The sequence below is a fragment of the Monodon monoceros genome, unplaced genomic scaffold (assembly GCF_005190385.1).
Source record: "Monodon monoceros isolate NGI ecotype Baffin Bay Population unplaced genomic scaffold, NGI_Narwhal_1 Super_Scaffold_2, whole genome shotgun sequence".
In the NCBI taxonomy this organism is placed as follows: Eukaryota; Metazoa; Chordata; class Mammalia; order Artiodactyla; family Monodontidae; genus Monodon; species Monodon monoceros.
Window position 1 is genome coordinate 82,719,811 of NW_021703776.1, and position 12,545 is coordinate 82,732,355.

The 12,545-nt window shown below is 39.0% G+C and overlaps 1 protein-coding gene across 2 annotated transcripts in view; it reads right to left on the reverse strand.

Moving 5' to 3' along the window:
• UBE2H (ubiquitin conjugating enzyme E2 H) overlaps positions 1-12,545 on the reverse strand; it is a 99,625-nt gene that overhangs the window by 25,720 nt on the left and 61,360 nt on the right. The gene's annotated exons all lie outside the window — the stretch shown is intronic.

Consider the following 12,545-nt stretch of genomic DNA (forward strand, 5'->3'; position numbering starts at 1 on the left):
AGTTTTATTGTTCAATCACTAAATGTGGAGGTTCTGCATTTGAACTTCTCCTTCCGAAGCTCAGTTACTCGTATCATTGTGCTACACCATGTGCGGAACATGAATGAAGCTGCTGAAATGCTAAAGGAGTACTGCTTCCAAACCGCAAAGGATTTCATAAGAACAGTGACCAAAGTATTTCCTTTAACTTTAGTCTACTCATTCCAGGAAACCCAGTTTTGATTAAAATTGGGGCAACCAAGAAATTAGGCAAGGTGTTTAAAAAAATTCTGTAAGATGGCTGTATCTGTCAGGGATTCAAATTTTTTGATTTATTCCTAGAAAAACAAGTATGTATAGACTTTTAAACAAATATATTGATATTTAAATTCCAAAAAAATTATTTTCTAACTCAAAACCAATGAGTTAATCAGTTTGTATACAAGCAAATGACAGTATTCTAAAGCAGAGATCCACTGTCAAAGCCCTCATTTTGTCATCCTTATCGCCTTACTTCCTTTTTTAAATTAAATTAAATTTATTTATTTTTTGGCCATGCCACACGGCATGCGGGATCTTAGTTCCCTGACTAGGGACTGAACCCGTGCCCCCTGAGATGCAAGCACGGAGTCTTAAGCACTGGACCGCCAGGGAAGTCCCCTTACTTCCTTTTTAGACTTCCTTATTCCGTACCCTCCTCTCAATAAATTGAAGTTCCTTATTAAGTGGCTATCACCACGTCCCAATCCCACCCTCCCTCACCCTACCCTCACCTTACATGTTCTCTTTCATTCATTCAAAATATATTTGGTCAACGTCTATGTGTCAGGCGCTGTGCTTAGTTAGGGTACAAAACCAAATAAAGACAGTACTCTGTTTTCAAGGAGGTCACTGGAGCAATGGGAAAAGACACACAAAGAAATAACTGCAGTGTGCAAAAAGAGGTGACAGGGGGCTTCCCTGGTGGCGCAGTGGTTGAGAATCTGCCTGCTAATGCAGGCGACACGGGTTCGAGCCCTGGCCTGGGAAGATCCCACATGCCGCGGAGCAACTAGGCCCGTGAGCCACAACTACTGAGCCTGCGCGTCTGGAGCCTGTGCTCCGCAAGAAGAGAGGCCGCAATAGTGAGAGGCCTGCGCACCACGATGAAGAGTGGCCCCCGCTTGCCACAACGAGAGAAAGCCCTTGCACAGAAATGAAGACCCAACACAGCCCAAAAAAAAAAAAAAAAAAAAAAACCAAAGATTTGAAGCCCTTTAAAAAAAAAAAAAAAGAGGTGACAGGGGAAGCATGTATGAGGAGAGGAAGATGTCAGGAAAGATGCAGACAAGTGGCATCAAAGGAAGATCCTCAAGGATGAGGTGTGACAGAGGTCATCTCCGGAAAGCTAAGAAACTTCTCTAGACTTAGAAAACGGGGATGAGACTATATGAAATCCCAGACACTCCAATCCTCACGTGCTCTAGCCACTCCAAGTACTAATCATGCTTCCAATTTTTGTTTTTTAATCTTTTGTGTTGAAATAGCTTAATGTTTTATTTACTACTATCAAGAGAGCCCATGCAATGTTTAAATTACTCTGACGCAAAAAGATTTGTGTCCAATTACCATTTCACATTCATTTTTCATTCAAGATGTTTCAAAAGTCTAGATGTACAAGGTATGTGTTTATGAGGCGATTATACTAAGCCAATGGAAATGTTCATGCCTTAATGTTAAGAGAAGAAAAAGCAGAATAAAAATTCTATCGAACCTCAGAAAAACACTAATACATGTGTCCAAGAAGGTCTACGAGGATATCTGTTGCAGCAGTGTTTATAAAAGCCAAGAACCAAGTTCAACCCCACCAACAAGGGATGGGAGAGACTGTAGTACATCCTTATACTGGGAGTCCTATACAGCCAAGGTAGTGAACTAGGTCAGTATGTATAGAGCCAAAGTTGAGGGGAAACAAAAAAGTTGCAGGATGATATAGTTACAGCATGATACCATTTACATAAACTAAAACAAAGCAACACTACATATTCTCTATGGTAACGAGTACAGAAAACTGTATTGGACCAACATATACCAAATTTATAAGAGTATTTTAGTGAGGGTGCAGGGCCAAGGTCATGGTGGGAATAGGTAACAGAATGAGGAATGGTGATTAAAGATGAATTTATCTGTAAAACTATATTCCTTTAAAAAAGAGCTAGCTCTTGCTTCGGCAGCACACATACTAAAAAGATATATGTGCTTGTATATTATTTGCCCTGGTATTTTAAAAAGTGTGCACATAGATAAAAAACTGGAAACAAATATGTACAAATATCAACTGTGCTTAGTTCTTAGTGGTGGGGATATTTTCTCCGTTATCCTTTTTAAACCACCCCCACCCCATACCAGAAGTAGGATCGCAGCAATGGAAAAGGGTTAGAAGGAATGAAGCTTCAGAAAACTAAAAAGAGAATCACCATACGATCCAGCAATCCCACTCCTGAGCATACACCCAGACAAAACTATAATTCAAAAAGATACATGCACCCCTATGTTCACAGCAGCACTATTCACAAGTCAAGACATGGCAACAACCTAAATGTCCACCGACAGATGAATGAATAAAGATGTGGTACATATATACAATAGAATACTACTCAGCCATAAAAAAGAACAAAATAATGCCATTTGCATCAACATGAATCCAACTAGAGATTATCATACTAAGTGAAGTAAGTCTGAAAGAAAGAATACAATACAAATGAACCCATCTACGAAGCAGAAACAGAATCATGGATGTAGAGAACAAGCTGGTGGCTGCCGAGGGGGTTGGGGGAGGGATGGAGTGGGAGGTTGGGGTGAGCAGATGTAAGCTATTACATACAGGATGGATAAACAACAAGGTCCTACTGTATAGCACAGGGAACTATAGTCAATATCCTATGATAAACCATAATGGAAAAGAATATGAAAAAAGAATGTATATACGTATAACTCAATCACTTTGCTGTAAGAGCAGAAATTAACACAACACTGTAAATCAACTATACTTCAACAAAAAAATTAAAAAAATAAAAGAATGAAGCTTCAATAATTTGATGTCACAGGGAACCTCAAAGGTGTAAGTCAAGGAAAAAGCTATGGTGAAAAAAGCTTTAAATGTTTATCAAAACTGTCTCTGAAAGATTAAGGTTCCTGCCTCCCTCCTTGTACAAGGTCTGGAGATTACATTTGGAATCAATATAGTTTCCACACTGTTTTCAATTTAATCTAGATTTTGGCTTGGTTGAGTCCAAGACTATATAAGAAAGAGGGCCAAAAAGGGCTTAGTAAACATATTCTTTAGTAATAAATGGGTTGGAGCCCAGTCCCCAGTGCCCCTGATAAATATAAAACCCCATCTGAGCTCTGAGGTGGAGAGCAGAATAGGACTGGAAAGAGAAAAGTACTAATAGGGATTTGGCTTCTAGTCCCAACTCTGCTATTAACTGCAGGACTTGATCAGGTCACTATACTTCTGTGGGTCTGCTTCTTTACCTGCAAAGAGAAGCAGCTGGGCTACATGATCTCCAAAACCTCCACTCTTATTCTGTTTCTAAAAGGACCATCAGCTCTAAAATCTGGGATTTAATAACAATGGCCAGACCTCTGAGAACAGAGGACTTAAGGGGAAATGGCCAATGGTTAAGTCCATAAAGGAAATTAATTCTGTGAGGCACATTTTTAGGTACATAAGTATTCTGGAGAATGTAATACAAAGTTACTAACATGCTAAAATACCACAAAGAGACACAAAATCCACTGACTATTCCAAAGTAGGCAGAAATGGAGTTTATAAACTTGCCATTGAGCAACAAGCACAACCAGACCATTTCTACTAAAAAACAATTTCCACACTACAATCATCTCTTCCTATACCAGGCTTTTTCTATTGTTAGAAAAATACCCAAGCAAATAAATGGAAAGGGGTAGATTTATCTATATTTGTGTGTGTGTGTGTGTATATATATATATATATATATATATATATATCCTTTACATTTGTCCTTGGACAAGCTGTGGGCAGCATTTCTGGCAAAGCTATTTACATTCTGGATAATGATGGCAACAATGGAACTTCTGCACAAGGAGGGGAGGAGAAAGAACAGGCTAGGAATTCAGAGAAGGAACATTCTCAGGACTGAGTGTGTTTGCCCTGGCATGTTTTCCTTCCTTTTGGCAATGCTATCACCACATTAATGAATTTGTCTGCAACAAGAGAATTTTCCCAACACTTGTTTCCATTTGACCAGGAACTATTTTGAAGATATTTTAAGAGAACATATTTTGAAAACTGCTTTTATGGAAACATGGTAAGTGGAAGCAGCAAGTCACATTTAATCCATATGATTTAAGATTTTATTCACTACCAGACATTTTCTAATGATAACATTTCAGTGATTTGATCAGATAAAATTCAGAACTCCTTTGTTTAAATTTTTTGGACAATTATTCTCTGGCATGGCTCAAGCATTTATAAAAAAGGGGACAACAGGTACAAAGGTTTAGCTAAAAATCTTACCACCTCTGTCCTCTGTCTTTTATCAGAAGGGAATCAGGAGATTTATAATTCTGGAGGAGGAATCCAAACCATGCTTAGTTGATGAAAAACTACATATCTTAGAAAACAAAAGCACAGATTATCAAAATAGAAAAATATGCCATGTTTTTGCTTGTTCCACTCTAATACTCAATTGCTCTAGAATAACAAATCTCTTGACCCATAGGCTAGTAAAGAGAGAAAGTAAATAACGCTGTGCCGAGTCATGCTGAAAACTGTTTTTTATTTCAGACTGTTTCTGTGTCCAATCCCAGGAGGGGATCTATACAAAGTTGTACACATTCGAATAACTGATATTGGGGTCAATATGTACACGAAAGAGGCAAAAATTAATTATACTTCCGTCTTTGTTCCGTTTACAAGTGGGGATATTTTTAGTGATCAAATTTGTGGATAGAATGAAATACCTAAGGGCCAGTCATCTATCCAGAAATTTCATCCAGAATAATCTTGAAGAAATCAGGTCAAACAAGGTGACTCATGAAACAAGGTAAATGCACCCTAAGGTAATAGGGTGAAAAGCACAAAAGGCAAAAATGAAAACTTTATCCCAGAGATAAAATGAACCTGGACTGCAGATGGTTGAGGCAGCTGTGGCTGATATGATTTAATTATAAGCTTATGAATTCCTGTGAGAAAACAGTAAATAAATATATTTAATTACTCTGATATTCTATCTTCAGGACAAATACCCACATAAAGTAGACCATTCAGAATGAAACTGATTAATTCTCTATTTTTAAAGTAGATATAATTATTTAAAATATATTTATTAAAGATTAAATCCTATCTCCCCTAGAAGTATCTCACACTATAAATTTTTTAAGGGCAATAACTTGGATCTCCATTCCAAGCATGCAGGAGGTGATCAGAGTTAGGGTGTTCCAGATAAAAAAGGGGTGGGGATGCTGCCAGCTTCACTGGTGACAGCTATACTGCCAGCTTTGTGCATTAGTGCACCCTCAGATAGATTTTCATCTTACCTCAGACAGCCAGGCCCAGCCCGTGGCAGCCTGCACCCAGGCAGAAGTCTCTTCTGAGAGCTGAGCCTTTCCTACTCAGGAGAGATGGACCTGGGCCGGTCTCTTCTTGGGTGAGGAACCAAGCAAGGAGCTCACTCTCATTGCCCTGTGTCATGGGAACTTCTGAACTGATCCTGTGTGTGTTCAGGAGATCTAAACTCAACAAGGGGTCCTCTTTTCTGTTTCTTCCTTTCTCTCTGATAATATGGAGTCTGAGGAATGGGCTGGATGGATAAGAAAAGTTCATTTATTCATTTATAACTAAGAAAAGGTGAAGTGTTATCCTTCAACAGCGTAACTCTTCTACCAACCTAGCAGATTACCAAAGCCTGCAGCCTTAAATCTACTCTCCTGCACATCCAGTTTTGGAAGACTGTAATCTCTTTCCTATCTCCATAGTTTATCTTTCACTCTCCTGGTCATTCATATAACCACACTGTCTGAATCAGGCAGGATTTATTTTCATGGTCAGAGGCAGCAGAGTATGGACAGAACACACTGGACTTGAAATTTCGAGACCTAATTTCAAGTCTCTGCCACTGTTACTACACAAAGTCGTGGTTAAAAGATCAGGCTCCAGTCAGACTGCCTAAGTTCCACTTAGACCTACTGTATCTCTTTGCCTTTCTGTCTCATTCATAAAGCTGGGTTAAATAATGGTATCCACATATCACAGGACTGTCACCAAGTTTTAATGAATATATGCACAGCATGTGACCAGTAACTCATGAGCTCAGGCAAGTAATTTCATCTCACTTTTCTCATCCTAAAAATGAAAATATCCCCTACATATCCATCTCTTAATCCTTTACCAATTGTCAAGAGCATTAGAAGGTATTTTGATTATGGGATATTAGGGTTTTTTTTATAACCCTATCACACTGGAAATGGCAAATACACTTACTCTAATATTTACTATTAAAAAGATTGTTCTGATTGTATTTGGCATATGGAAAAAAACACTGGACTGGAAGCTAGAAGGCAGACTCTGCAACTAATTAGTAGTAATATATCTCCGCCTTCCTGAGTCTCATTTTTACAATCCTTCAAATAACAGAACAGGATGATATAATCTCCAAAGTTCCTTCTAGCAATATGGTTTTCACCAACACCAAGAATATGAACAAATCTTGAACTGTGTGAACAAGCTTTTCCAAGGGAACTAAGATATTACTCTTACTTGTTTTTAAAAGAATTTCAGTTTAACTAAAGAAAAATGAAGCTAAGAATATATGTTTTCATTATAACACCAATCCTAAAGGGAAAATGAATTTTATGCCCAGAAGATGTCAGAATAACCAACCAGCTCAAAAGCTAGAGGAACTAAAGTTCAAGTAGGAACTAACCTAAACAGCAAGTTAGGTGGAACTTTTATACAGCAAATGGAAAGATTATATAATAATGAATTGCCAAAGGCAGAATTAAAACTGACATAAGCCAGCTTCAAGAAGGAAATGCACAAACCTTCTCACAGAAGCAAGCATGTGCAAAAGCAAGGTTACCCCTTAGAGGTGGCCTGGGGAAGGGAAATCAAAGCCGACTATTATTTTTACTCTGGCTATACAGCAAGATGAAGCTGAATAAATTTAGATATTACAAACTGCTAACAACAGGTTTTTCACTGACAGGGCCAATTTGACTACTGACTTCTTCCATCATTGAGAACTTCAGCACCTAAGCCAAGTCTCTCCCCCACCAACTCCTGTCATTTTTAGTGACATTATTACCTACACAGACCACCCTCCTCACACCCTGGGGCCTCTCAGTTCTCTAAGCTTCTTCTTAATGATCTTTCCTTGGTTCTATCTCATTCACACTCCCAGGACATGCCTTGAAGTCTGGCATCCCTACAAATAGCTTCACTTCCAAAATCACAAATTCAGACATCCCCTCTCCCACTACGGTCTCCTATCCTTGTCAAAGAGCTTCCCACCCCATGAACAATTCTTTCACCTGTGAACTCTAATCCACTCACCCTCCCTCTTTATTCCTACCTACCACCCTCTTATTTTCACGTCTTCCCCTAACTAGGTTTAAGAGCTATCACCATCATCACTCTCTGGCAATTCTCTGCAAATCCCCTGCCCTCTCCCCTCCAAAACACTCATCTACAACTGGAGAAAACCAATCATTCACAATTCTTACTTGGACTTGAGGATGTCTCTAAATAGGCATTCACTCATTATTCACTAACTCACTCAACAGATATTCTTCTGCAGAACAGGCAATGTATAAAGCCTAGAGGTGGGGAGATGGATTTTTAGTAAAACAGACCCAGGAACTGCCTTCATGGAGTTTATATCTATTGGGTTGGCAGGGAGGAGAGATGTAAGTAAACAAATGTATCAATTTTAAAAAGTATGCTCTATAACAACTTTTGTGGATTCAACATCCCCTATAATTTTCCTCTCTTCTTTCTCTAGTAGCTTGCTCCCCCATTCTCCAATGACTTGGACATTTTACCATTATTCTGCAAATCTCCCATTCCCTTTGCCCCTCCATTTCTCACTTTGACTTAATAGCCCTGCCCATTTTTTTTGGAAAACGGGTGCCAATTGGCAGGATCCCTCATCATCCCCAACAAAATCCACCCCCCCACATGCTAATTTTTCCTGCCTCAACAGCTTTCTCAAATGTTCATGTTCACGGTCTTCTCAAGTACCAGTCTTCTATTTGTGTTCTGATCTTGTCCCTTCCTACAGTGTCAAAGGCATTGCTCCTTTAATTCTCCTCCTGACGTCCAACATCACCAAGCTTTCCCTCTCTTCTAGACAACTCCCTGCAAGGAGCAAAATCTCCTATTCAAGAAATAAAAAGTAAAGCCTTCCTTTTATCTTCCTCTAGGTAACAGCCTCATTTGTATGCTTTCCTCTATATAGATAGATTTCTTCAAGTAATGTGTATCTATTGGGTTGGCCAAAAAGTTCATTCGGTTAGTGAATAATTGTTCAATAAAATTATTGGTGAAAATAAAAAATGTGTCTTTTATTTTTACTTAAAACTGAACAAATTTTTTGGCCAATCCAATACACCAGAGTTTTCAACCTTGGCACCTTGATCCAAACCACCAGTATCTCTACTCTTTCCCCACAACAGCAGAGTGATCACTGAACCTGTTTAAAACGCTGCAATGATTTTTTTCCATTACATTAAGAATATAACTCAACCATTTAACCGGGCCAGCAAAGCTCTACAGGACCTCGCCCTGCCTACCACTTGGACCGCTTCTCATATCTCACACTCTCGACCCAGCCTCCCAGTCTCATCTCTCTTCCCTGAGCATGCAAAGCTCCTGCCTCGGGGTCTTTGTCTTCACAATTTCTTCTGCCTAAAATGCTCTCAATCCCTGACCTTGGAGGATCAGGGCTGGCTTTTTTCCCCTTTTCATTTAAACCTCAGCTTAAATTTCCTTTGTCAGAGAAGCCCTTCCTGAATACCTAATATAGGATAGCTATCATGTCAATTCTATCACATCAGTTCTCTGCATAAAGCTATCAGACATTTAAAATTTTGTTTTATCTCCCCCTCCCATCATCACAAAAGGATTTAAGGGTGAAGGGAGCAATTTGTTCACTTCTGTATCCCTAGCACCTAGAATAATGCCCTGCACACAGCTGGTATCTGATAAATTTGTGGAGCTGATTAGAAGACATGATGCAAGATGTATCCATTTTATGAGAAAGTAGGTTCTGCCTCAGCTGCTAGACATAATCTTTTCAAAAATCTATCCTGAAAAATCTCATTTTCAGAACTCCAGTAAAAGGAGAGCTTTTAACAATGGCTTACATTCTCATAGCATTATCTAAAAAAATTTTTTTAGGAAACTTTTCTACTAGAATGTAACTGAAACAGGAACTAAATTCAAACCCAAGCTTGCAAAAGTAGAGAAGTATATAGGTGATCTTAATGGAATTTGCTTCCTCAGTCTAAGAATTCATTCTATTTGTGGAAATATAGTGGTTCAAGTAGTCTTTGTTAAATGACTGACCCCAAACCTCTCATGCATGACACACTCCTCTCTACTCCCAATCCTGGTCTACTCCTGACTAAGCAGGGCTCAGTTAAGTTACTCACAGTAGTTCCTGAGGGAGTAATTGTACAATGTTTCCAGCTAGGAAGACACAAAGTAAATGGTAATATTCTAAACTCTACAGTTAGTCATACCATATGTTATAAAACTCCATTCCAAAAATACTGTGAGGCAATTTCTGGCCATAGTGAAATAAAAAATGTATTATGCCAGAAGAGTCTGTGAATCTGCCAATGAAAAAGGTGAAAACATTTCCTTTAATCACTGGCACAAGTAAAAAGAATATGGTGCACTGAATATCAGAATATCTTTTAATTAAGAACTGGTGGCAGATTGGGAAATTTAGAAGGAACTCAGACAGGTTACCTAGTCTAGTTTCCTTTGGAAAAGAATGACCTAAAACCATTCTATTTAGATGACAGTCTGACCTAATTGTAAAGGCCACTGGTATAGCTCAAAATAGCATTCTAATTTTTGTTATTGTCCATGACTCTTTCGTTTTGTTTCTATTTACTCAAATGGACTTGGCTAGCTCTTGCCATATGCTATTGACATCAATTACACTGAAGAATGAGCTTGGGTTTTCCCCTGGCCATTCTATCAACATTCGGCAAACACATTAAGTGGTCTCTCCAGAATCTTGTTCTCAACCATTCCTCTTACACAGTCAGCTTTGGTATCATCAAATTACAGTCCAGACACACATAGCATATAGCCTGCTCCTGAGAGGGTCCTCCTCACTGTTAATATGGAGATACACACAGGTAGTATTTCAAAAGTGAGTTTCTAGACTTGTTAGCTGGCTCTTACAAAAGAGTTTTCTATTTTAAAAAAGTATAAATGGTGACAGAGTTCCCAGGCTGGTCTTAAGGCTATCTACAGAAGATTCTAAAATACTCTATAGTTCTATCTGAAATTAGTAGAATACATGTCTATTAATATACTAGTCAGTAGACATTTAAAAATAAGATTAAATGACAACTTTAAAATTTTCTGTTGAATGCTAGTGTTTAAGTAAAATAGGTAGATCTGATGGAGACTGCTGTAGATCTTGAAGGGAACTTTTCAAGGTACTTTCAAGACCTTTAGAGCAAGGGTCCCCAACACCCCCGCCATGGACTGCTAGCGGCCTGTTAGGAACTGGGCCATACAGCAAGAGGTGAGCGGCGGGCGAGTGAGCGAAGCTTCAGCTGCCACTCCCCATCGCCTGCGTTACCGCCTGAACCACCCAAGCCCCCACGCCCCCCGCGGAAAAACTGTCTTCCACAGATCCAGTCCCCGGTGCCAAAAAGGTTGGGGACCACTGCTTTAGAGGCTGAAAAGCTTAAATTTAATATTGTATGTTGTATTTTATCAGAAGACATAATTTTGCCCTCTTGGGTGAGGTTTATCCAAAGTATTACTGTTATTGGACTTCCCTGGTGGCGCAGTGGTTAAGGATCCACCTGCCAATGCAGGGGACACAGGTTCGATCCCTGGTCCGAGAAGATCCCACATGCCACGGAGCAACTAAGCCTGTGCGCCACAACTACTGAGCCTGCGCTCTAGAGCCCGCGAGCCACAACTACTGGAGCCCGCGAGCCACAACTACTGAAGCCCGTGCGCCACAACTACTGAAGCCCATGCGCCTAGAGCCCGTGCTCCGCAACAAGAGAAGCCACTGCAATGAGAAGCCCACTCACCACAACGAAGAGTAGCCCCTGCGTGCCTCAATGAAGACCCAATGCAGCCAAAAAATAAATAAAATTTAAAAAATAAAAATAAATAAAAATAAGAGGCTTAATTCTGCCTGTTGAAAATAAGAGAACAGATTCTCCCCTCCCCTTCTGTTAAAAAAAAAAAAAGTATTACTGTCATTACTGGCTGTAAACGGGAGCCTTCTTGGTTCATATGAAGAGAAAAATGGAACAAAGGGAAACACAAGTGGAGGAGTCAGACTGAAAGAAGAAGCAGATAAGAATTGCTCAAGTAACAAGGGAAGGGAAAAGGGAAAGGAAGAAAAGGAGTGTAGAATAGCTATACTTAAAGGTTTATTCCAAGATGGAGTAAACTAAACTGTAAGCAGAGAAACAAAGGAAATAGTAGGTACACTTACACGCACAAATAATTAAAACTGAAGGTAAAAAAGAAAGGAGGGTGGTGGGAAACATGGGGGCCAGCAGGCCCTTAGCAAGCTACCAAGTAAGAATTCTGGCCAAGGATTGCTTGGTGGCTTACTAGAACAAAACACAGGAAAAGCATAGACTCAGACAAAGATGTAGACAGAACACTCAAAAGACATTCACTTGCCATATGTTTTTAAATATTTACTTTTATAATAAAAGGGAACTTACTGTAGAATATTTGGGAATTACAGAAAAATGGTTTTAATTCCCTTAACAGCCATGGATAACTATAGCCAGTATTTGGCATTCATACTTGGAATTTGCATGGAAAAAATTATTGTTACACTATATAATGTTATACATTTTCCTGTGTGTTCCATTATTTATTTATTTATTTATTTATTCATTCACTCATTTATTTTTGGCCACACTGCACGTGTGACTTACAAAATCTTAGTTCCCTGACCAGGGATTGAACCCAGGTCCCTAGAAGCGACAGTGCCAAGTCCTAACCAGTGGTTGGCCAGGGAATTCCCTCCTATGTGTTCCTTTAAAGATGGTGTTAAAATATGAGTAATGGTTGTGAAACATTTTGTCCATTAAAATGTACCACAATTTAACTACTTTATTATCAACTGGGTGATTTAGGTTGCTTCCAACTTTTAAGTTTTAGAAATAACACTGCAATTTACATACTCTTGTATATTAATCTTAGTGTACACCTCTGGGTATTTCCTTATTTTAAGTAAAATCACTCAAAGGATACAAAATTTTATCAATATATACTGTTAGGTTGGCTACATCATAATAACTTTGCCAACAATGTTTAA